The following is a 22505-nucleotide window of genomic DNA, read 5'->3' as shown; positions in this document are numbered from 1 at the left end:
GGATTTCAGGGACCCTGAGAAAAATCGCCCCGTGCTAACATCTGTCAGGGAAGAGGTGGGCTGGATGTAAGAGAGGCAGCTTCATGACTGGGGTGGGACTTAGAAGTTGCTTGGAGATTAACAGCAGAACTCAGAAAGGCCTGAGCAGAGATCAAGCACATGTATTCTATCTTACTTTACCGTTATTGGCTTCTTGTGCATAGACATAGCCTCAAGGTCTGGCTATTTCCTTTCTCTTTCTTTCTTTCTTCTGTAGCACTAATCAAAACATTTCAGTGGAAGAGATTGGCACTGGAGAAATGCAGTCTTGTTGCACGTGTGAATTTCAACAAAATTTTTGGTGACACGGCATCAATGTGAATCTTTTCAGACTGTCTTGCTTTGGTTGGATAATGTCAAAATAGTTCATTTTGACTGGATCATTCTGATTGTTATTTAGTCTTTTCTACCATATTAAACCATGAACTTTACTATCAAACCATGGAAAGTGTGTGTTTACTGTGAGCTCGCATTTATGATGTTTTATAGGAAGTTGTCATGGTTCTCTCATATGAAAACAAAATGATCAAGTGTTTCCAAATCATATTTTTTTCCTGAATTTCCATGAGAAATTTTGAAATTTCAACCTTTTTGTTCCAAATTGGAACAAATGAAATTCAAGATGTCCAAATTCCCCATTGTGTGACTGAGCAATTGAAAGGTTTGCAGAATTGATGCTTCAACAGCTCCAGGGCAGACAGTTCCCATTAGAAACCAGGGCCTGCTTTGCACAGGGCTTGAGTATTCACAACCCCCAGGGGACGTGGTAGGCGCTTGGCAACAGTGTTCCCTGTAAGCAGCTCACTTGGGCAGCTGCCCAGGAGAGAGTCAGGTGCCACCCAGCTGGGCAGCAGAGCGCCCACAGTGGTAGGGCGTGTTTCTATGGGTGGCACACATCTGAACACGCCTTGGTGCCCATAGCAAGATTTGTTCCGCCCCTGGGTGGGAAGGAACATTGCCTAGCACCCCTGAAAATCAGTCATTCAGGGGCCCATGAGCTCCGGGGCAGCTGTGGTAGTTCCGCCGCCCTGGAAATCCAGCCGCTGAGTGAGGTGCCTGACTTTAGGCCTTTGCTTTCGCAGAGGGTGGCTTATGTTTTTAAGCTGCCCCCCCACCCCCCTGCCACGTGCAGTGACCAAAGGCTCCTCCCTTGGTCTCCAGGCTGGCTCCCCGTTTGCTGCCTTCTACTGCACATGTGATAAACTTTATCTCCTTTGTGGCATGGAAACTGAACTCACCCCATCTGAGGGTCCTTTCAGGGTAGACTTTGCTGGGCAGCTCACAATGGGTTCATGTCCTGCTGCTGCCTGAACCAGCTTCGCTCGATATCAGAGTGACTTAGCTCTCCAGGGCTGGCAAGGCAGCCCCTTTCACCATCATCACAGTCAATCAGACACAGTATTTCCAAGCATCAGCTTTCCCAGGCATTGATTTAAAGAGACGCTGAAGTGCTCGCTGGTCGTCTCACGCTGTCCTGGTAAGGGGCCAGCTCCTCAGCCATTGACTACTGATTTACACCACTGAGGAGCCGCCCCATTGACTTCAATGAAGCTACTCCCATTTACCCCAGCTGGATACCTGGCTCAGGTAAGTTTCGAGATCTGTTTCAAAACAAAGACAGGAAATTGGCAAATTGCTCCAGTGTGATCAGGACTATGCGAAGTAATTACAGCCCAGTTCACACACACAGACAAGATGAAGAGGTCTGTGAAGAAGTATCTTCCCCCCAAGAGTCCCGGGGGGGGGTGTCCTACAGTTCCCCCTCGTTTTTATCTGCCTTCCCACGTGATGGGGTGTCCCATAAAATATGGCAACACCCTGCCACAGCCCCTGGAGACCCGACTGATTTGCGTTTGTCTCCCTGGGGACCAATGTATTAAAGGCAGGGTTTGTGCCTTACAGACCAGGGTTGCAGGTCACCTCTCCAGAGGAGAGGCGTTACAAGAGGGAGTTCAACGGACTGTACTGAAACTGTGCCAGCCAAGAATGGACTTTCGTTCGGGGCCATAATGGTAAGCCTGTAAGCGACTTTCCTGGGGAATGCCCAGGGAGAGGTTAATGCCCATGCCCTACTTCTGGTTATGCAACCTCAGCCTTTGGAAGGTCTGCCCTGGGGAGAGGGTGATTTTCTGCTGATCACCTGTGCAGAACCCTCTGGGTCAGCATTCCCTCTAATAGTTTTCCATCCATGGCTGGAATTAATTTTGTTTTGTGCACCAAGGAGTGTGCGCCTGTGCACCACCAATAGAAAACACACACTGCCGGCTATGGATGCTCTGCTAATCAGCTGAGGGGCTCCTGAATCTCTCCTGGGCGGCTGCCCAAGCACTCAGCGTACGGGGAACACTGGCTCACATTGCTCTCAGGCAATGCCACTCCTGGGGAGGGACCATTCCCACAATCACCAGCAGTGGCACAGCGCTGATGGTGAATGGGGAGGCCTCCTGGGTGACCCCCTGTGCACCCCCACACGTTGCTCCTGAGCTTATGGTTCAGACATCCCTAGCCTTGGAGGAGGATTTATTAAAAGGCTCCTCTATATCTCAGTAAAGAGAAGATAGATATTGTTAAAGTGCAAATAGGAGCTGAAGAGAAACAAGCCAATGAAAACAAGTCCCGTCCAGTTCCATCCCATGAAGGCAGACAACTAACCACTGACAAATTGTACAAGTGTTTGCATGCAAATGCTAGACATCTAACTGCTAAGACCAATGAACTTGGGTGAGTGGCATTCGATAATAGGCATCAATGGGGCACGGTGAGGTTATGGTACAAAATACATAGGAGTGGCAGAGTAGGTCGCATTGGTGGGGGCATGGCAGTTACCTGTGAAAGGAAGCAGAGATTCAAATATAGGACAAAATTCAGATGAAGCAAACCACACTGTAGCAGCTCTATGGCTAGGAACTGCGTGGTTGTAGTAAGAGTAGCAGTAGGAGTGAGCAGGGGAGGACAGTGATTGTGCAATGCCCAGGGAGAGGCTACAAAACCACAAGCAGATAAAAATGGGAGAATTTCACATATCCCCTTATTACCTGGGTTCCTGTCAATGGCCAGACAGGGTCAGACCAAAGGTCCATCTAGCTCAGTATTAGAGTTGACAGATTCTCAGATGGGTTATGTGGGACATGCCCCATCTGGCCTCTCCAGCTGTGGGGTCTCCTGGGAGCTGTGGGGGGCACCAAGCCCCGCGAGGACCAGTTCTTCCAATTCTTCTCGGTTGAGGATTACTTATGTCTGAATAAGTGACTAAGCAAGACTAAGGAGAGTAAAGTTTCTAGCTGCAGTCGTTTGACTGATGTAAAGATAGCTTGTTCAATGTGAGCTGCCTTCCCTTGGTAGCCCGCTGAAGTTCTTCCCATTCTGAGGACATTTTATTATTTATTAAATATCAAATGAATGTGCTTCAAACTGTTTAGTACTGAGGTTGTGGAATGGATTCTGGAGGAGGTATATGCTGTTTTCTCTAGTTATTCTTAGGCTAGGTTTATACTAGGCAAATAAGTCGATTTCAGATATGACAATTGCATAGCTAGAATCACCTTATCAGAAATCAACTTGCCTGACTGTCCTAACTATGGAGGGTCGACGGGAGTGATAACGTGAAGTGCAGGGGTCAACTACTGACCCCAGCGAGATGGATTTTGCACATCTTTACCAGAAATACAAACTCAAACTCTGGAAGATCGACCCTGACCAGGTCGATCTTCCCACAAGTATAGATGTGCCCTTAGGTCATCAATACTCACTGAGATATGAGAGGCACTGGAAGTATTTTATTTCACGGTCGCTTATTTGGATGTGTATCACTCCTGGCTGGTAAAGGCTATGAGGGAAACATTGCATCCAATACTGTTGTTGACTATCGGCACCCCTGTTAAGGAGGATAGCCTGCGAGCATCACTTCAGCTTTTGTCCCGCTCTGTTCTAGAAGCCAGTGCTGGAAGCTCACAATGGAGGTAATTATCACCCAGCAGCCAACCTTCCACAGTTGGTCAAGGCCCCATGGAGCTACCAAGAAAGTTAAACCAGAAGGCACTGTTGGAAAAGCTTTCAGTTTACTGATAATACCCAGCTCACGCTGGCTCTCACTGGATGCAATCAGAGCTGTTAAACACCTTCCTGAATAACACCAGGAGACTAAGGCAGGGAGGAGTACCACCTAACTGAAACTCAGTCGTGGGAAATGTCAGAGAGAGCAAATGGATTGAAGGAAGCAACCCAAAGACATACAAGTATGTCCCCCACAGATAAAGGCATACATCTACCATATGTTTAATTATAAACTAGACTTGACTGAAACCCTTGTACTCCACGTGGAGCATAGGCTATTTACAAGTCACCTCCACTTTGCTCTGTCTTGTCACACAACTTCCAGCTGACTCCAGGAGTACCCCAGTTGTTGTCCTTCAATCTCAGTAGATCTCCGCATTGTCCAAGGGAGGGTACAATATTAGGTTATTGGATTCCCTAGGTGCAGTTGGTCATACAGAAATAAATTCATGTGCTGTTTTTGTCTGCCAAAGATCCTGCAAGAATTTATGACAAATGCAGAACTTGCTCAAGAAAATCCATGCCTTCGTCAAGATAAGATTTCCACATTGTACGCTATCTGGGCTACTTCTTAAATCAACCCCCAAAAATTACACTGGTGCAGTATGTGTGTAGATTAAAAAGGCAGCAGTTTTGAGCTATTAAACCCTACATGGCTTAAAGCTTGACTTCCCGAGAGACAGTATCTCTCTTCCCCCACTCTTGCATTGTACAGCCACAGCTCTGGTGATTAGAGGCATTCAGCAAGAGTTCCCTTGTGTAAGAGAGACGCTGCCAATAGAAAAGCTCCCAAGAGCTCTCTTCTGCACTGCAGAGGTCTGATTGCCATCAGGTCCCACCACAAGGGCTTTGTAGAACAATGTTTTAAGCCTGTGTAGAGATAAAGAATTTGCGCCAATAGGCGTCAGCTTGTATAAGTTCTCCTTATTCATGCTTGAATAAAGTGAACAGAACTGGGGAAATGGCAATACCAATGGCAGATTAGAAAGACCATCACCAAACCTAATCTCGCCGCCTTCTGTAAATTGACCTGGAAGGTCATTATTTAGCTACATGTGTTGGGACATGTCACCAACTGTGGACTTAATTCTGAAGTCTCAGGAAGTTTTAGTGTGAGTTCTGACATGAGTCTAAATTAAATGCAAAAGCAACTATGTTGTAACTCAACCAACTGATATTATCTCTAGCTCATTAATAATCTGCAAGTGCTATTTTTGAGCAGGCAGAGAAACATGTTGTGGATGCATTGAAGAAGGCCCAGCAGCGGGCAACGAAAATTATTAGGGGTCTGGAGCACGTGACCTATGAGAAGAGGCTGAGGGATTGGGGCTTATTTAGTTTGCAGAAGAGAAGAGTGAGGGGCGATTTGATAGCAGCCTTCAACTACCCGAAGGGGGGGCCTAGAGAGGATGGAGAGAGGCTGTTCTCAGTAGTGAGGGATAACAGAACAAGGAGCAATGGTCTCAAGTTACAGAGGGAGAGGTGTAGGTTGGATATTAGGAAAAACTATTTCGCCAGGAGGGTGGTGAAGCACTGGGATGTGTTACCAAGAGTGGTGGTGGAATCTCCATCCCTGGAGGATTTTTAAGTCCCTGCTTGACAAAGTTCTGGGTGGGATGATTTAGTTAGGGTGTGGCCGATGCTGGGAGGTGCATATGTACTCCCCTGAACCCATCACCTCTGTCCACATCAAAAGCACAAGCCTGCCAACCCGTCAGTGGAGCCACTGGACAAGTGAGGTACAAAAGGAGAACCAAGGTGGTGGCAAAGAAGCTAAATGAATCCCTTGCCTCGATCTTTGCTGCAGCAGAAGGGAGGGAGATTCCAACGCCTGAGCCCTTCTTGTTAGGTGACACATTTGTGGAACTGTCTCAGATTGAGGTGTCCGTCAAGGAGGTTTTGGGGGAATGTGGCTCAATTAAAAAGGTAATAAATCGCCAGGACCAGATGGCATCGCCAAGCTTTCTGAAAGAACTCAGACATGAAAGCGCAGAACTACTAACTGTGGTGTGTGAGCGATCTCTTAAATCAGACCTCGCCCCAGATGACTAGCTGGTTAAAAAAGGCACCAAGGCCATTCTGACAATTGCAGGCCAGTACTCTCAGAGTCAGTAGCTTCATAAATAACAAGCATTCCCGTGGCACCTTAGAGGTTAACAAATTTATTAGGCCATGAACTCTTGTGGGCAAAATCCACTTCTAGGTTTTGCCCACAACAACTCATGGCCTAATAAATGTATTAGTCTCGAAGGTGCCACGGGACTGCTTGTCAATTACAGGCCAGTAAGCCTAACTTCAGGACCAGGCAAACTAATTGAAACTATGGTAAAGAGAATTAGCAGCTTGCTGAACACAATATGCTTGAGAAGAGTCAAGGAAACTCACGCCGCACCAAGCCATTAAAATTCTCTGAGAGCATCAACAAGTGCATGGAGAAAGGCGATCCAGGGGTACGGTGTAGTCAGACTTTCAGAAGGTCTTTGACCAGGTCTCTCACCAAAGGCTGTTAAGCAAAGTAAGGAACCTGGAATAAGGGCAAAGGCTCTCTCAGGACTCGGTAACTAGTTAAAATGTAAGCCGTCCTGTAGCACCTGTGGCAGTCTACAGGCTGTGCGCTGCAAGAGCCTGATAGAACCCAGGTACACTGGGAGCTGAGTCAATGCTTTCTTGTTCCCCAACAAGGCTCACAGATTGCAGCCCAGCAGCCAGGGCAGGCAGCTGGGGCTTGTTAAGGATCAGGCTGCAGCAAAGGGCCAAACACCTGGTGCCAGTGAAGGTCTTCTGGCTCACTGTAAAAGTCCCCCCCCCCAACCTTGCAGGCAGAAAGGGGAAGGAGTTGAGAGGTGCACAAGGAAGAGAGGTTGGAGGTCTGAGATTCAGCAGATCAGAGCAGAGCAGAGCAGAGCAGAGCAGCCAGGTACAGGGGGAAGGTACTAGAGGGAAGAAGTGGGAAAAATAGCCTAGGGAAAGGCTTCTGTGTTGGGACAGGGGAAAGGCCCCATCAGCTGCCTCTCTCCTAGGGTCCCTGGGCCGGAGCTCCCCCTCTACCTTCCCTGGAGAGCTACCCCATTGGAAGGACAGGGGCATCCAAACCTGCTGAAATGGCCTCGCTCTCCCCTGCTTGTGACTTGCCTGTGATAAGAACGGCTGTGTAAGCAGAGCCCCTTGTCTTTGAAAAGATCCAAGGCAGCGAAAGGGCCACTTCGAGTCTGAGGCCCACTAGAATCTGCCAGGAAACATAGGACCCCGAGGGGACTGACCGGGGATTTGTCACACACCTTAAAGACTAGCAATTTTATTTATTAGGTAATGAGCTTTTGTGGATGAGTATAAATGAAACCATTAACGGGCTACAGGACTGCTTGTTTTTCTGTGAAGCTACAGACGAACACGGTGACCCCTTTGAGACTGGTTAAAAGATAGAGAACCCAGGGTAGAAATAAAGGGTCAGTTTTCAAAGTGGAGTCTCCTAAGGCTCTGGACTGGGACCTGTGCAATTCAATGTATTCATAAATAGTCTGGGAAAAGGGGTAAAGAGTGAGGTGACCAGGTTTGCAGATAATACAAAGTTACTCAAGATGGGTAAGTCCAAAAAGGACTGGGAAGAGTTAGACTATGTCTGCACTGGACTAAAAAGTTGACCACAGATACTCAATTCTAGCTATGCCAGTTGTGTAGCGACAATTGCCGTATCTGTGCTCAGCTAACTTGTCTGTCTGGGAGTTCCTCCCTTTGACCTCCCTTAGTCCTCGTGTCTCACGAGGAGTACAGGGGTTAACTGCGACCCTGATAGGCACGCGTGAAATCAACCTACTAGTCATGAGAAATCAAACCCTGGAAGATCGACCCTGAGCGGCCATCTTCTGCGGTAGTGTAGATGTGGCTTGATGAAGGGCTGTTCCGAAGTTGCATCACTGGACAACATAATGTCAGATGAAACTCAAAGTTGATGAGTGCAGAGTAATGCACTTTGGAAAAAACAATCCCAAATATGCGCACAATAGAAGAGGGTCTAAATGAGATATTTTCACTCAAGGGAGAGCTCTTGGAGTCATCGTGGGTAGTTTTCTGAAAACATCTGCTGCATGTGCAGTGGCAGTCAAAAAAGCTAACAGAATGTTAGGAACCATTATGAAAAGAATAGATAATAAGCGAGAAAATATCATAATGTCACAATCTAAATCCATGGTACGCCCACACTGAGTATTGCGTGCAGTTCTGGGTGATCCATCTCAAAAAAGATATTTAGAATTGGAAAAAGTACAGAGGAGGGCGATAAAAGTGCTTAGGCACCAGGAAAAGTTTCCATCCCAGAAGAGATTAAAAAGGCCGTGACTGGTCAGCTTAGAAAAGACAACTAGGAGGAGACACGACAGAGATCAATAAATCATGAATGGTGTGGGGAGAATGAATAACGAAGTGGCGTTTAGCCCTTCACATAATGCGAAATTCAGGTGTCACCCAGTGGAATTAATAGGCAGTAGGCTTAAAACAAATATAAAAAAGTGCTTCAAACAATACACAAGCAATCAGTGGAACTCATTGCCAGGGGGTATTGTGAAGACCTAAATATAACTGACTTCAAAAAAGAATGTGATAGATTCATGGAAGATGGGTCCCTCAAGGCTATTAGACAGGAGACACAGGGATGCAGCCCGTGTTCCCTGGAAGCTGAGCGTGTGGATGGCCACCCAGGAGAGATTCAGGTGCTGCCTGGAGGGGTAGAAGAGCTCGCACAGTTGGCAGCCGGTGTTTCTACTGGTGGTGCACATCTGCACATGCCTGGGTGCAAAACTTATTTCACTCCTGGATGAAAAAAATTAGGGGGAACCCTGGAGCAGCATCAGCTGACAGCAGCCACTGTTGGAAGACGGGATACTGAGCTAGCTGGACCATGGACTCTCTCTCAAATAAGATACATCCTCCCTCTTGATTAGTGTTGGTTCCAGCACAGAGCTGCTCTTGCATCCTGGGATTCCAACACTGCATCCAGGGTGAGTGTAGGAACATCTGGATGCTTTTGAAATGATCTACGATGGCAGTGCTCCCAAATGAGTTTATTTTCCTTTCCAAGCCCCCTTAGGGGTCCTAGCAGCAGTCGGCGGCGTTTGTAGTCTCTTCTTCCCAGGGGTGTTTCTCTACCACAAATTAGGTATTTTTTCAGCATTGGTTGCTATTAATACACTGAACTTCGGTTGCTCCTCGTGCCAGGAAATCGGAACGGGGGATGATCGTCAGGGGAGTGCTGCGGTGGAGCAGTTTGCCTGTCAGATGAGAGCAGAATGAGCGTGTTTGTTTGTTTGTTTTTCCTTTGTATTCCCACCATCTGCGCTTGGGTTCCTTTGATTCCCTCATTCAAATGAATAAGTTGATATTTCCTTTCTGGGCTCTGCCCTCTGGTTTGCTCTGTAGGGGGTGATCCCTAGGGTCTGTCTCATTGGGGACTGGGGGTTTGTAGAGGCCATAGGTCAAGTTCATCCTACTGATGTCAGCTGGATGCCCAACAACAAGACTCCTCTGGGATGGTGCAGACCCCACAGCTCAGGAGGAAGCGTGTGCGGGCTCAGGGCAAGGTGAAGAGGATCTGGGCATGGAACAAGTACCCAGAAGAGATCAGGCCAACCCAGAGTCTGAGCAGCTTTAGGAGATGCTGAAAACCTTTCCTCTTCCTTCTGCTGTAGGAATGACAGGCGCAGCATGGACCACCCCTTTGCCACTCAGTCCCAATACTGACTCCTCCTTTCCACCCTAACGCATCCTCATTGACCTACATTCTATTCCAGGTACCCAAACACTGACCCACCTTCTATCTCCAAACCCTAACATTGACCCCCACTTCTTCCCCATAAACCTTCACAGTAGCCCCCTTTTGTGCCTGAACCCCAACCAACCAGCGATCAAGCTACTAAGATCTAAAACAAATTACAAATCAAACCTTCAACCCCCATCTAATCAAAATTTTGGCCTTGAAAGAAGTGGCCAAGATGGCAGTACAAGATGCTGATTGCTAGCTGGAAGGGCGTGATGGGGATGAATGGATGATGGGTATGTTTGGGGAAGTGGATGGCTGGATAGACAGATGAGTGCAAAGGGGGGTGTATGAATGAATGGATAGGTCGGTAGATGTGTAGGAGGTGGATGCTTGAAAAGGCAGATGTGTGCAAAGGGGGTGGATGGATGAGTAGGTAGGTAGAAAGGTGTGGGGGACATGGATGGATAGATGCTTGTATAGGCAGATAGAGGAATAGATTGATGGGCATGTACAGGTAGACTGGTTGTACACATGTGAGCACAGGGAGAAGGATGGATGGATAGACAGATGTGTGAGCAGGGGATGGATGGATGTATTGGGAAGGTGGATGGACAGGTGGGTGTGTAAGAGAAGAATGGACAGATAGATTGGATTAGATAGATGAGTGCACGGGGGCTGGATGCATAGATAGGTATGTGTGGGCAGGATGGCTGGGTGTGTATTGGATGGATGGATAGATAGGTGTGTTTGGGAAGGATGGATAGGTGTGCAGAGGAATGGATGGAGGATATGTGTGGGATGGAGAGCTGAATGGATAGATGGGTGTGTATGGGATGGATAGACTGACAGATGGGTGTGCAGAGGGATGGATGGGTGTGTAGACAGAGGGATGGGTGGATATATGGCTGGAGGATATTTGGAGAACTGGGTGGATGGATAGAAGGGTGTGTAGAGAGAGGAGTGGGTGGGTGGGTATGCCAGGGGATAGATGGATGATGTTGATGGGGGAATTAATTTGGCTCAGAGCAAAAGCCCAGCTTCCAAACGCCTCTGAGCATTGTTGACATCTGGAGTAGAGCATTGTGGTATCACCCTTGTGACTTCAACTCAGGAGTTGCCAGGGCAGCGGGTGCTGGGATGGATTCAAGGTAAGGAGCCAGCATCAGCATTCGATCAGGGGCCCAGTGTCCAGAGGGGAATCCCCCCACCAGGGCAGTTGGCAGGAGGCTCAGCTGGGAGGACAGCACTGGGGTCAGATTCCCTTGCTGTCAAGTGCACAGCAGAAGAGGCCCATTTTTACCATGCAGCAGGGACTGGACTTGATTTTGGTTAAGCAGCGAATGGAAGAATGGACCCAGCTTTTTGAGCTGGGGCTGGATTCTCTGCTGCTTTCCTCCCAGGGGCATCATGTCAGCCTCTGCAAAGTGGGTTTCGAAGCAGCCAGTTCAGCATGGTAACGCTTTGTGTTGGCTTAGCACAGGGGCGAGAGTGGCAGAGAGTCGGGAGCCAGTCGGTCAACTGACATTGGTTGGAGCTGGAGAGCTAACCTTGGTATCACTTTGCAGAGCCCAGCAGAGGACAGGAAGTGATTTCCTGGGTCACTGAATCTAAGCCTCTGCAACTGTGGGCAACCCTGGTCAGATCAGCCTGCTGGGGAAAGGACTTTGCCTCCCTGTGGGTGTGTGTTCGGCTTATGACACTAGGGACCACAGCCAAGAGCTGGCTGTCATTGTGCTAGGAGCTGCATGGATGCAGTAAAAATCCATGGCAGTCAGAGGAAGGATTATTAGCTGGGCATTGCAGTTTGTCCATAGTCACCAGGTGTCTGGCAGTGCAGGTCATTGTCCTCACCAATGTTCCCTCTAATGTTTTCCATGTATGGGTGGAATAAATTTTGTTCTGTGCACCAAGGCATGTGTGGATGTTCACCACCAATAGAAGCATATACTGGTGGCTGTGGACGCTCTGGTAATCAGCTGGGCGGCACCTGAATCTCTCCTGGGCAGCTGTACACATGCTTAGCTTACAAGGGAACCCTGGTCCTGACTCCTGAGCCTCAGTGTGGTACCGGGAGCACACAACCGTCTTTGCAGCATGAACCATGATGTTAGCCCACTTCTGATGGGCATCTCTGGAGTGAGTCAGTGGGGAAACTGCTGCTGGAAATGGCCAGTCATTGAAAGTGAAGCTCTTCCTGGGGAGGGTCCCTTACCATAACACTTCCAATGAGCTTTACAATGGAAGTTTCACGTTTTTTTGCGGGTGGTGGGGCCATGCTTTGACATGGGCCTTCAGATGTCTTTTTAAAATGAAACCGTTTTGTTTCTCAGCTCGACCAGAGATTTTGTTTGGAAATCAAAGAGCGTCTCAGCTACAAAATTAGAAATGAACCTTCCTGAGTCTGGTCGAAATGACACATTCCGATCAACCCAACCAACAATTCCCTGGTTTTCATTTTCCATTTGCCAAAATTTGGAAATTTTGGGTACGTCTTCACTATCCAGTAGATTGACTTGGTCAGGCTCCATCTTCTGGGGTTCAATTTTGCAGCCCTAGCGGGGCCAGGCAGAATGGAACTATCAGGGTTGATCGTCGATCCCCGTACTCCTCAATCTTGTGAGAAGTAGGGGAAGTTAATGGGAGAGTTTCTCCTGTCGACCTACCTCAGTGAGGACGGCCAGGCAAGTCAATCGTAGGTAAGTCAGTTCCAGCTACGCCATTGCTGTAGCTGGAATTGTGCATCTACAATTGACTTCAAGGTCTAGTGTTTCAAAGGATCATAGAATACTAGGACTGGAAGGGACCTCGAGAGGTCGTCGGGGCCAGCCCCCTGCCCAAATGGCAGGACCAAGTACTGTCTAGACCGTCCCTGATAGACATTTATCTAGCCTGTTCTTAAATATCTCCAGTGATGCAGATTCCACAACCTCCTGAGGCAATTTATTCCAGTGTTTAACCACCCTGACGGTTAGGAAGCTTTTCCTAATGTCCAAACTAAATTTCCTTTGCTGCAGTTTAAGCCCATTGCTCCTTGTCCTATCCTCAGAGGCCAAGAAGAACAAGTTTTCTCCCTCCTCCTTATTACACCCTTTTAGATACCTGAAAACCGCTATCATGCCCCCTCTGTCTTTTCTTTTCCAAACTAAACAAGCCCAGTTCTTTCAGCCTTCCCTCACAGGTCATGTTCTCTAGAACTTTGATCATTCTTGTTGCTCTGTTCTGGACCCTTTCCAATTTCTCCACGTCTTTTTTGAAATGTGGTGCCCAGAACTGGACACAGTACTCCAGCTGAGGCCTAATGAGTTCTGAGTAGAGTGGAAAAATGACTTCTTATATCTCTCTCACCACACACCTGTTAATGCATCCCAGAATCATGTTTGTTTTTTTTGCAACAGCATCGCACGGTTGACTCATATTTTGCTTGTGGTCCACTATAACCCCTAGATCCCTTTCTGGCCTTTGACTTTTGGATGGAGAATTTTTTTTTTCAAAATCTCTGACATACTCACAGGGTGGGAAAATCAATTTGTGCCCCACTTTGCTGCTGTCACACTGTAAAGATCAGAGCTGTGATTTTGATCAGAAAGCTGGGCCCAAGCACAGCCCAGGTCTCCCTCCCGCCTTCCTTCCCTTTCTCCGCCTGTCACCATTTGACAGCCTCTGTGTTTATTGGGAAATGCCTCAAGCCTCCCACCCCAGGAAGTCACCTCTCTAGCGAGTCACAGAGCCTGTGAACTTTTGGAAAAGGGTTTTCTTAAATCGTGCAGTCTCTCATCCATCCTTGTCTCGCTGTCGCTCGGCCCTTTCTAGAGACAGGGCCCAGCTGGGGACTTCGCAGTTGACTGCAGCTGGGGTGTGTGTTCTGCTCTGGTTTCCTGGTTCTGCTCCACCTCCAGGCCCCCGGGGGTTGGAATTCTGCACTCACCTGCTGCTAAGCGTGTGTGTGTTTGGAGAGGGCAGAATTCTGATGTCCCTCCTTCACCTCAGAGGCATGCAGCGTCCTGCCTGCTCTTTGCCCTCTGTGCTGGGACGCTGCTCCGGCCGGGGTTACTGTGGGAGAGGGCGTGAGAAAGGAGACAGTGAGCCTCTCCATGACTCAGATATTAGTAACAGGCCTGTCCTCGTGTGCTCTGGGCCAAGCCCCAGGGAGAGTTTGTAGGACCTGGGGCCAGATCCCCCAGATCCTCTGGAGCTGGGGAACTGCTGCTGCTAGAGAGTTTCCTCACATTGTGCTGCTCTCGCTTACTCTCCACCCTATGTATCTCTCTATCTAATCTCTGTTTTTGTGTTACCCATCTCTTCCTCTCCTACACCCTACCTGTCGGTCTCTGTAGCTCTCAGCTCTCTCCCACTGTAGCTCTCTCTAAGGTGGGCTACCACTCTCTCTGGAATAACATCTGCTGTCAACCTGAGCATCGGCAGGGCCTTTCGGGTGGCTCCAGACCGGGGAGAAATTGACAAGGGAGTCTGGTACCCTTGGTGCAGTCTGGGGTATTTACGGAGACCAGACAAGGTCCTGTTTCCCTAAATGTGGGAGGAAGCAAACAACAGGAAGCAACAAATAAACAACCAGAAACTTCTTCAGCCCGCATCCCCCAAATGGCCTCTGTAGGCTGGGGCCACGCTGAAAATCAGCTGGCTCTAACAACATCACTCAGGGCTGTGGAAAATCTTCCACCTTGTGCTGTGGAGTTTGACTGACCCTGGTGGGGATGTGGTTAGGATGACAGAAAAAATTATCTGTCACCATTGCTACTGTCGTAACATACAAAAACCTGGAGGAAAACACTTCAGTCTTCCTGGCCGCTCAGTAGCAGATTTAAAAATAACCCTCCTGCAACAAAGAACTTCAGAAACAGACGCCAAAGAGAAACATCAGCTGGGGTCACATTTTGAAGCTTTCTCCACAACCACAAAGACCAGGAACTCACTTTTTCTCAAATAATGAAGGCTGAACTCATCCCACCTTCACTTGACTCCAGGAGCTGGGGTTTAAGGACAACAATAACTGTCTCATGACAAAGCCATGAGAGCTGGCAGATAGAACTGTTAAGGGCACGTCAAGGCCCAGGGTTTTATCCTACCATCATCATCTGGCTACCTTCCAAAAACGAAATTGATATCAAGAGCAAAGTCCCCTGGGCCCTTAATGGAGTCTCTCATTCAGGGCCAGCATGCAGTCCTGCTGTACACAGAACAGAGGCTCACTTGTACTTAGCAAATAACAAGCAGTCCCATAGCACCCTGAAGACTAGCAATTTTATTAGGTAATGAGCTTTCATGGGTAAGACCCGTTCTTCGATGACTGGAGTAGGTATAAGTTGGAGGAAAGCAGAGCGGGAAGATGGGATCAACAGAAAATTGAGAGCTCCCTGGATTCTCTTTAGAGCTGCAGAAGGCTGTATGGTCACAGGGTAAAAACGACTTCCTGGGATTCCATGTGGATCCCTTGGCAGCAGACTAGCCCAGGTTTGCTCAGTTTACAAGTCAATCCCTGCTTTTTTTGGCTCTGATCAAAGAATCATAGAGTTGGAAGAGACTCCAGGAGGTCATCAAGCCCAACCCTCTGCTGAAAGCAGGACCAATCCCGACTAAAGCCAGGCGACGCAACCACGAAAAATTGACTTAAGATATGCAACTCCAGCAATGTGATTTGCGTAGCTTGAGTTGACATATTGGAAATGGATTTGTTGAGGGAGCTCGGCAGGAGAAAGTCGCCCATTGGCTTCCTTTACTTCCATGACAGCGAGGAGTACCAGGCTTGACAGAGGGGCCCTGATGGCTTGATTTAGCTCTAAATTGAACCCTAGAAGATCAACCACAACTGTGTCAGTCTTCTGGGAAGGGTCGACGTATCCTCAGTTGTCCCAGCCAGGGCTTCGTCAAGTTGGGATTTAAGACCTCTAGGGAAGGAGATTCTGCTGTCTCCCTAGGTAACCCGGTCCAGAGCTTCACCTCTGATGCCTCAGCTGACGGAGTTAAGCCCCCTTACTGCCTCCCTCATGGCTAGCAAGAAAGATACTGCTGAGCTACAGCCCGGGAAAGATAATAGAAAGACTTCAATGGCTTTTGGATTGGGCCTTGAGGCACCGATTCTGTTGCGGTGCACGGGCTAGAATAAGGCTTGGGGCTCGCTGGTTAGCTGCTGTGTTGGCTCTGTGGGGCTACAGCCTTGTTTGGTTGCCTTCAGAGTCAGCAATCTGGCTCTACCGCACTCTGCGGGGGCCAGTTTAACAGAGGCGCCTCTCAGAGCAGACAACATAGACCGTACGTGGTTGTGTTTCAATTATTGCACTGCCTGCCTGCTTCCCCGAGAGCACCGAGGCCAAATCCAGAGAGTGCTTAGCTGCAAACAAACAAACCAAAAGGGCTCGCTGGCCTTTGCGTTCTCATTGTTGTTTCGTTATTCACTAACAATTACTCGAAATGCTACCTCTGTTGTCATGACAACCTATTAATCCATTGGTAAAAGCCTCCTGGTTGGATCAGAAGCTTTCTCTTTCTTTTCCGCCATCTCTTTCCCCCCTTCCCCACCTATTGCTCACCTGTTCTCTCACTCGCTCTCCCTTTCTATTAGATTATATCCTGCAATGAGCCAGGGATGGATTCCCAGCGAAGTCAAGGAGAACGCTCTGAGCACAGAGTTGGTACTGTAAACTCCCACTGTGTCTATTTCACCTCTCTTCTTCCTGCCCCCTAGTACTATGCAGACCGGGGACTGGGATTGGAGACCCTTGTTGGCTTTTATGTATGGCCGGGGTGAACCAGCAAATAGGCCTGCCCTAGACTGTCTACACTCGGCTAAGAAAGTCGACCGCAGATACGCAATTCTAGCTAAGGCAATTGCGTAGCTAAAATCAATGTATCTGCGCTAGGCTAACTTGGCTGTCTGTGCTGGGGAAGGTCGACAGGAGGAGCACAGAGGTTAACTGTGATCACCGAGAGGTCAGTTTCATGCATCTCTACTAAACGCACAAAACTGAACTGCAGAAGATCGACCCTGACCAGGTCAATCTTCCGGCGTAGTGTCGACCTGCCCCGAGAGGTCTTTAATTCTTGGTTTAACAAAGCCCTGGCTGGGATGACTTAGTTGGGACTGGTCCTGCTTTCAGCTGGAGATTGGACTCCAGGACCTCCTGAGATCTCTTCCAGCGCTATGGACTCTATGATTCCTTCCTAACTGTCCACCATGGGATAACAGGGGAGAGAGAGCAACCCCAGGGGCATGCATTTTATCTCATGCAGAAACACAAGACAGATTTACAATATCTTACGTCAGAAGCAGCGGTTTTGCTGCGGGCAGTCACTACGTGGGAGACAGACCCTGTGTTGACCCCAGAGGCTGCTACCTACCGCTCCAGACTCTGAGCTGTTAATTAAAACAATTAGCATCTAGCAATTCTGATCACAAAGAAACCCTTGAAAAGTGCAGCAGCATCTGCCTGAGCCTGCACGGACTAATGGTTGGGAAGGATGTGGCTTGCTCCCAGTCACAGCAACAGAATGTTGACTCTGGAACCTAATGATGCCCTAATAAATGTCTGACTGTCCACAAGAAAAGTGAGAGAACCATTCTGTGCAGAACTACAAACTCTACTACTGTGAGTGCAGTCTCATTTTGGGAATCAAAGGGGTGAGCTTAGGTTGTGGGCACAGCTCAGAGAGCATATACCCACTACTGTTTTTGTATCTTTTTCTCTTCAGCTCCTCCCCTGAAAGGGTCTCCTCCAACTCCCATTCTGCATTCCATTTTGGTGAAGTCCTGTATTAGAAAGGACCAACAATTCATCTCGTAGCAGAGGGTGGTGTTCCCTGTAAGCTGGGCACTTAAGTGGCCACCCATGAGAGGTTCAGGTGCTGCCCGGCTGATTAGCAGAGCTCCCACAGCCACCAGCATACGTTTCTACTGAGGGTGCACATCTGCACATGCCTCTGTGCAAATAAAATTTATTCCAACTTCGGATGGAAAAAGTAGAGGGAACCCTGGTGGATGGGCAAAATCCCAAATGGAAATGACTTCTCACTAGAGTGAGCTACTTACCTCTGTGCTGTGTGTGCGCTTGCCATTGTGCTTGTGTGTTAACCCTAAAGCAATGGCCTCTTCCTTTCTTTGCCTTCCCTGGTCTGTCTGTAGCCATGCGTTGTCTCTTGTGTGGGACTGTCAGCGCTTTGGAGCAGGGACTCTTTTATGTTCAGTATTTGCACAACATCCAGCACAGTGGGTGCTGGGCCATGCCTATAATAATAATAATAATAATAATAATAATAATAATAAGTTATTATGATTAATTCAAATGTTATTCTGCTGCCATATGAGGAGAGATTAAGAAGATTAGAAGAAAGGAGACTAAGGTGGGGACATGATAGACTCTACAAAATCATGGCTGGTGTGGAAATAGTGAATGGGGAAAAGTTACGTACTTGTTCCCATAACATAGGGACTAGGGCTCACCCAATGGAATAAATGGATAGCTGGTTTGAAACTAACAGAAGGAAGTTTTCCTTCACATGGTGCACAGTCAACCTGTGGAACTCCTCGCCAGAGGAGGTTGTGAAGAGCAGGACTTTAACAGGGTTCAAGAAAGAGCTGGATAAATTCATGGAGGTTAGCTCCATCAATGGCTATTAGCCAGGATGGGCAGGAGCAGCATCCCACACCTCTGTCTGTCAGAAGCTAGAAATGGATGACTGTTCTCTTCACTCCCTCTGGGGCACCAGGCATTGGCCACTGTCAGAAGAGAGGACACTGGCTGAGATGGACCTTTGGTCTGACCCAGTCAGGCCGTCCCTGTGTTATCGTGAGCTATTTGGCCACGTGGATTTGCCACAGTAGCTGCTTCATTGGACTGTGGGGTAGCAAAAGGCCATGAGGAAAAAGATCTGAGCTGCTTTTTGGAGGCAGCTGAGAAACTCTGGTGCCTCTTGGTCCCTTCCCAATCTTACGTTGCCTTTGTTCCTTGCTCCTAACTGCCTCTCTTTCTCTGGAGCTTGCGGGTGGCCAGATTCTGATCCCACACGGGGGTAAATCAGGAGTGACGCCACCACAAACCAATGGGCCTGATTCTGAGCTGATTCAAATTGGGCGCAGTCCCAGTGAAGTCAATGCAGGCCCTGGCGTAAAGAGGCCATGAATGAGATCAGAATTAGTCCAGCCCCGGCAGGATTCTGGCACATGGCTTGTCTTTTTCTCTCTTGCGTACAATCAACATCACGAAGTGATGGGAAAATGTCAGACGTAATTAGGGGAAATTAACCAGGGAGTCTTCTCTGGAGGATCTGCGGCTTTCATCTCTGGGCTGCCTCGTCACAGACTATAGCTTCCAGGCTGGTTTCCCACACCCCCAGCTTCTGATGGCAGCCAGGGGGAGGGGTCCGTGGTCTATCCAGTCCTCCTCAGGGCCTAGGGCCCCCTCTCTTCACAGCTGGTAGGCAGGAAAAAGAAGGTTCTATAGAGATTATTGCTCTCTCAGCCTAGTGCAGAGATCTCTAGATACAAGCTGAGGTGGCTGCCTTCCCCGACCTCCGCCTCTCTTCTGTTCTGCTGAGCAATGGTTGCTGTCCAGCAGGCAACATGTGCAGGTGCTCTGAGTTAAAGACTGGGGGGTCCCTGTCAGTGTTGCCTCTAATTTTTTTCCATCCATGTGCAGAATCAATTTTATGTGCACCCAGGCTTGTGCGGATGTGAACCACCAATAGACACAAATGCTGCCCACTGTGGGCGGCTGTGAGCGCTCGGCTAGTCAGCTGGGCGGCACCTGGATCTCCCTTCAGTGCTCAGCGCACAGGGAACGTGGGTCTCTGTCTCTCCCGTTTCATGGGAGCAGTGCCTGTCTGATTCCACCTGGTTTCATTGTCTGATGGGTAGAGCAGGACTCCTGGGTTCTATTCCTGGCTTTTGGACTAAGGCTGAACGACAGGTCTCCTTTGCGACAGGGCATTTTGAGGAGGAACTGGAAGGTTAGACTAAAATTGCAGGCCTGATTTTGGTGCCATGCATCTCTTTGGGGCTGACCTGGGGAGAGAAGCAGGGTGGGGAGGTCTGATTGGCTCCCCAAGGCACTGGAAGAAGACAGAAAACAAGATTTAAGCCGGCTCTCAGTCATCTAAGGCTGTGGAGGTAATTCCGTTATCTCTGTGTTTGCCTCACAAGTGTCTGGCAGATATAATATCCCAGGAGAGTCCTGGTTAATTTCAGGATTTATCAGCTGCACTGCAACCATCAGAAGCCAAATAAGATCTCTGTGTGTGTGTGTGAGTGTAAGGCAGGGCAGGGGAGGGGAAAGGTGCATCTACTACCTCATCTGCACAGAAGCCATCTCTAATCCCTCACTGTGCTCCTACTGCAATGCTAACATCTAGGTCTAGACTGCAAAGAAGCTAGGTAGCATTTCCCTGATATTTACAAATCATGGGGAGGCGATGTGACTTGACCGTGGCCCCCAGCAATGCAGTGGCGGAGTCACAAAGGGGCGCAGTCTCTCTTGTGTTTAGGGTCTGGCCTACACAGAGATTGACCCAGCTATGTCACCCAGGACTGTGAAAAATGCCACGCCTGTGTGACACAGTAAGGTCACTGTTTCCTGCCGGCGTCACCAGGAGAAAGTAGCTTCACCCCTTTGAGAGGTGGATTAGCTGTCGTGATGGAAAACCCCCCTTTTGTCAATGGAGGACACATCCACCTTGGCCCAGCTGTGCCCTAGCTAGGCTGCTGCAGTGGCTGTAATGTAGACAAACCCTTAGGGGTAGCTTGAAAAATGGGGACACACCAAGGAGGGGGGCGTGATTTGCAAAAACTCATGGAGCCAGGCAGAGGGATAGAACCCCGGTGTCCTGACTCCTTCGCCAGGGCAGGGCTCATTCAACGGCGCAGCCTCTGATGGCAATGCCTGAAGTACACTACTGTTTGTATCACTGTCCCAGCTGCTCTTGGACAGGGTTGACAGGCTGTGTGCGCTGCCTTACCTGTGCTTGTCAACAGGCTGGCTGTTCCAAGCGACTGTCCCCATCCTGGGGATCACCCCGGCTGTCAGTCCCTCTCATCTCCCCAGCCCTGCGCCCACTGATAACTGGCCAGTCCTGTGGGTTTCAGACTGACTCCAAACTGCCTTGCCCCTAAGCAAGCCCATGCTGTCCTGGTCCTGGGAACACACTGACATCTGACGTTCTCTCAGGCATTCTGCTAGCGCTAGGTCTCCCATCTGGCCAGCCCCTCCCCGCTCTAGTCGAAGGGCATCAGCCTTGCTCTTTTCCCCTGCCTGGTGCAATCCCCTGTCCTGCAGCTCCACTGAGCTCTGTTCTCAAGCCTGCAACCAGCAGCCCTGTCAGAGCCCTGAGAAAACAGGCTGGAGCCTCTGGTAGCACCAGCGTTCCCTGCAGGCTGAGCACTTGGGGGCCACCCAGGAGAGATTCAGGTGCCACCCAGCTGATGAGCAGAGCGCCCACAGCCGGCGGGTGGTGCCCATCCGCACAGGCCTTGGTGCACAGGACATTTATCCCCCCCATGGATGGAAAAAAATTGGAGGGAACCCAGGACCGTACCCAGGCTGCTCTGCCGGTAGAAATCAAACTCATTACAGCCGCTGATAAAGGCAGCAAAGCGTGGTAAATGAAACCCGTGCTGGGCTTTTGTCCGGGCCGGAGGTTAATATCCGTGGGTGTGTTTACGCTAGATAGACATCAGCTGCTGGCTTCCCTGGCTCATTACCTCGCGTCACGCCAGGCGACACGCGGGAAGCCGCAGGGGTAGGGTTTAGCTCCACCATTGCGGGTGTGGGGGCATTTGCTGGGGATCAGCCCCACCCAGGTATGGAGGAGGTGATGTCACAGAGTGCCCCAGGCCCTGCGACCCGTCCGCAGTCAGATGCTACTCTCACTTGGCAGGAGAACAGGAGGTTCTCAGGCCACAGGGACACAGCGTAGAGCAGACTTGTCAGCACAGGACCCAGAAGCCGTCAGCACCATCCGTCTGGGGGAGAGGGGCCCAGAGGGGGGCCCTGGCCCCCTTCCTCCCTCTCCAGCCAGACCAGACTGCCCCCTCCCCAGCCCAGTGGTGTTGGCTGAGTTGAAGTGACGGTGGCTACAGGAGGCTTAAGAGGTTGACGGCGATTTTCCATAGCCCACTCGTAGAGGCAGCTCCAGACCTCCCGCATGTCCTGCCGATGAGCTTCCAGTGTTTGCTGTATTGCCTTCAGGATGGCCATCATGGAGAAAGCTTCGCTCTGGGGTGCTGGAGCAGGTTTTTGTTCCTGCGCCTCACCTGTAACGACACCCCGATTACGGTCCCACTGGCCTTGCTTAGGGTTATACTGACCCCCTGGCCTTGGATCGTCGCTGATTCTTGTAAGGCCTAGCGTTCTTACCTTGTCCTTGGTAATTTTCTTTTGGGCCCTCTATTTTTACTGCAGGGTCCTGTAACACTGCCACAGGCGTCTTCTTACCTCCTTTCAGCAGTACCTGTAGATAAGTCTTGGCCAGTAGGTCTAGAGCATCACTTACGGTGGTCTCGTTGTTAATATGCATGTTAACTCTTTCCTGTATGTGGGGAAGAGAATTATTAACCAGTAGACTTAGGTATTGAGACCTAAGTGGTTCTTCCCAGTAGTGCCCAGCCTCAGATGGAACTGGTGAGGAGTTTCGTGTGGTTTCTGCACCGTTTTCGATA

General features: G+C 49.4%; 1 protein-coding gene across 8 annotated transcripts in view; it reads left to right on the top strand.

Annotated features, from left to right (window-relative positions):
• Positions 1-22505, top strand: part of ELMOD3 (ELMO domain containing 3) — a 168590-nt gene that overhangs the window by 113874 nt on the left and 32211 nt on the right. For 3 of the 8 annotated variants that reach the window (XR_012642969.1, XR_012642967.1, XM_074981859.1), the window contains one exon: positions 257-451. The exons of the other annotated variants lie outside the window; for them this stretch is intronic. The gene's annotated coding sequence lies outside the window, so the exon portion shown is untranslated. Of the gene's footprint in view, positions 1-256; positions 452-22505 lie in introns of those variants that run through there. 8 annotated transcript variants of the gene reach the window in all.

Source organism: Carettochelys insculpta, chromosome 31 (genome assembly GCF_033958435.1).
Source record: "Carettochelys insculpta isolate YL-2023 chromosome 31, ASM3395843v1, whole genome shotgun sequence".
NCBI lineage: Eukaryota > Metazoa > Chordata > Testudines > Carettochelyidae > Carettochelys > Carettochelys insculpta.
This window is presented reverse-complemented; position numbering and strand designations above follow the sequence as displayed.